Source organism: Cebus imitator, unplaced genomic scaffold (genome assembly GCF_001604975.1).
Source record: "Cebus imitator isolate Cc_AM_T3 unplaced genomic scaffold, Cebus_imitator-1.0 Scaffold593, whole genome shotgun sequence".
Classification (NCBI taxonomy): Eukaryota; Metazoa; Chordata; class Mammalia; order Primates; family Cebidae; genus Cebus; species Cebus imitator.
This window is the reverse complement of record NW_016107908.1, coordinates 789770-793784: the sequence shown is the minus strand read 5'-3', so window position 1 is coordinate 793784 and position 4015 is coordinate 789770.

Here is a 4015-nt window from a genome sequence, read left to right as displayed (position 1 = left end):
ACCTAATGAAGACAGTATGAGGCCACCTAAATATGTCTGTCCCCACTTCATTCTGTACCTCCAGTCTTCTCAGAAGATAAAATTTTTTACCTCTTAATAGTATACATTTTGTTCAAAAGAAAAAAATTATTTTTGTACTGTGTATTATTGATAGCTAATTTTAATAAAACCATATAAACAAATCTATGTAATTATAATCAGTTTGACCATTAAGATTTCCATAAGTGTTTTTTAGCAATATTTCTATTACAGTTAGATCAGTGCTTCTAGATTTCAACACAGGTTTGAAATGTCAGATGCAACGTTGGCCTTGCATCAGAGTGCTTTTAATATTAAAGTTTAATTTATAAAAACACTGAACTCATGTTATCCCTCAAAATTGGCCCTTGTAATTTCATGCATACGCCTCTTCCATGATAGTCTCTGGGTCTAAAGGGATTGAATGTTTTTTATTTCTGGCCTTGTGTCTCATGAAAACAGTTTATTTTTATTTTTTATTTTATTTATTTTTTTTTTCTTCACTGTTCAAGGTTTATTGGGGGTAATTTTAGTTGGTGTAACACTTGGATAGTTGGTTGCATTGTTTATATGTAGATCTTTTTACATTGCATGGTAATGTACACTACTGATATATATAGTTCACAAAATTAGATCCTTTGGAACAAGACATGCGATATTGGATCTTTACACCGAATGCCAGGATGTGACTGACTGGGAAAAAAATGTTGGACTAGGCATGTTCAGCGAAGGAGCCAGGAAGTTATATAACAAAGGAACATCTCTCTGGCTCAAGGGGCAACTGCAGCATGTGCAGCATTGGCAGTGGTGCCTCAGAGGTGGCAGAACTATTTCACACTAACCAGTTTAGGACTACACAAGGTTACCACCATCCAGCATCAGAATATAGCTGTAGGACTTTACAAACCATTCCTACTTCTAACTTCTGGAATTGATGTTTTTCCCAGTCCATATTAAAATATTACTGCTTTAATCACAGATCAGATAAAAAGGACAACATGCACAACCTCCAACTAAAATCCTGTTGTAGCCTAGACAGTGAAACGGTATCACATCAGAAGACTTTAAAATTGCAGCTCTTTTTGGATCCCCCAAAGTGTATCCGCACTTGATTGTCACCTTCTCTCAAGTCTGAAGATAAGGCTTCAATGGGTATCAATGCTCTCCTATTATTCTCTCTACCCTATTACAAATTATAACATTGTGATTTGGCATTTATTAGTTACCACCTGCATCACATGTAGTAGTGAGGTTACTCATTGCATATGTCTAACTTACAGCATTTTAGTGACAGAACTGTGACCAAAAGCATAAAAAATGTGATAAGTCTTATGCCAAACTTAACAAAGTAAGAAACCTAACTTTTCTCTCCATCATTAAAAAGTGGCAAGTACAAATATCACTTCTGGAAAGTTAGTATCAGGGTAATAATCTTTCATTTCAATACTATACAACAAAACAAGGACAAAGTAAGAAAAAACACAATAATTTCTTTTCGGCTATTTAAAAGAGCATCATCACACTGTTCCAGCATTGGTTTCTAGATACAGTACTGTCAACTGATTAAGTAACTATCACCACAAAAATCTTCAAACCAGTGCAACATTTGTACATATTTTGTTTTCAAGTACACACATGAAGGCCTATCAGTAATAAACAGCTTGGGATCAAAAATCACTAGAAAGTCTCACATTTTTAGAAAATTATTGCTACTTAACCCAAGCAAGTGACACTTAATTTTAATAATGGTCAATATAACTAAGTTAGTTTCAGAGATATCCCAATCAATATAATTTCCTTAAGGACAAGACCAATATTCCCTGAACATTACAACTTTGTACCCATACCCATATCACAGTTTCTCCTCATTAAAGGAAAAGATTTGAAATCAACTCATATTATTGACATAACTGAATTAGCTTACAAATAAACACATTTAAACGCTTCTAATCTCACCTACTTTTCCAAATAGCAAACTATATAATATAATATGTCTGCTCAGAACTTGTAAAATTCAGTCTTTTTTACTCCAGGAATCTTAAAGCTCTTCTAGCTCTCTCGATCATCAGAGGAAAAAAAAGTCAAACTTTAAATGGCTGGTGTCTTCTATCAATTTTTGCAGGCTTGACAATGGTAGCTTAGGGATTCTAGATAAATAGAACAAATAATGAGTTGTTATAGAAATGCATATGAAACAATGACTATCCATAGAACAAAATAAAATCCTATGATTTCAAACTAAAAAACATCAATGGTTTTATATATGTGCATACATAAGTAAAACTCAAAAAAGAAAAAAAAATAAACAACAGCAAATAAAACTTAGAAGCAAAAACAAATAAACAGGAGACCAACCCCAATTTTTTCTCCTACTCAGTTTACCTTAAATGCTAAAGTGTTATAGAGAGCCTTAAAAAAAATACGTATTTTGTTCCTGGTACACAAATACACAAAATAATGCCTAAGTCCAATACCACTTTACGTTTTGTGCAATTAAGAAATTCAATTAGCTATAAGACCATTAAGTACTTTAGTCCTAGTACTCTCTGTGCAGAAGAGCAAAGACATTGTGAAACAAAGCAATGCAAACATTTGTGTGAAATTTGACTTTATGTAAAATCTGGCTTCATACTTAACTATACAAGAATTGCCAAATTGCCAATGTATTTCATTACAATATTTCTTAATTTACCTTCCTTAAGACTAAAAGCTTTAAATATGAGTGAGGTTAATTAGTCAAATTTCTCTAATTTTCTTTCAGATTTTACAGAATATTTTATCATCTAAAAGTTTTCAACTTTCTATTTATTCTGTATGTGCGTGAAGATAGACACACAGAACAATGGAAAACAACCACATATGACATACACAGACTACCTACGACATGACTCACTATGACATACCTGGGCTTTATTTTTAGTCCTAGAGTTTCTTCTTCTCCTTCTTTTTTTCTTTAAATAACCAGTCATTTTACTCCAAGATGCAAAAAAAAATACAAAATCCTTTCTCATATAAAATTATTCTCTTTTCTTCATAATTTATTTTTACTAAAAAAAGTACATCTTCATATGCATAACTTTCTTCATTTCTACATTTCTCTTATTTCCTGGTACCCTTTTACCTTGTTTAATAAATAACTTCTTCAGGTCTATAATTTGAATTAACTTTTAGATAACTTCTCAATTAAACAACTGTTTTTTCTTACAAATGATATATTTTTAACACAATATATGTACAAAATTTATCATATATTATAATTTTTATTCTTAGTAACCTTAAATTTTAGTTAAAACCTAGGAAGCAAGAAATTCTGAACTGTCTATCAGATATTAGCACTTTACAGATAATAAAAATTCTACACTTTTGGTTATAACTCTTTCTTACTTGGAAATGACCCAGATTTAAAAGAACATCAAAATAATTTTAAGATTTTAAGTTACACAAAAAGCTCATGTATTGTGCTTACCCATTTACATTTTACTTATTTTTGGCATTTTGTCTAGATTGTTTATGTATCATTTATTTTTTCATTAACTTTTTTTTTTTTCTGAGATCTATCTTTGTCACCCAGGCTGGAGTGCAGTCATGTGATCTCAGCTCACTACAACCTCCATCTCCTGGGTTCAAGCAATTCTCCTGCCTCAGCCTCTCCAGTGGCTGGGATTACAGACATGCACCATGACACCCAGCTAATTTTTATATTTTTAGTAGAGACAGGGTATCACATTGGCCAGGCTGGTCTCAAATTCTTGACCTCAAGTGATCCACCTTTCAAAGTGCTGGGATTACAGTGCAAGCCACTGTGCCTGGTCATCCTTTAAATCTGTGAATATCAGTTGTTCAGCTAAATACGAGCCTTAAAGTTAACTACGTGGGCATTTTAAACCAGTAACTCAGAATATTTAGATATTTTATTAAACCAATAATATTAAATTAGTCCTACCAAAAAATTCACACAAATATAATTTTGTTTTGTCTGGGTTTATAGTTTTATAAT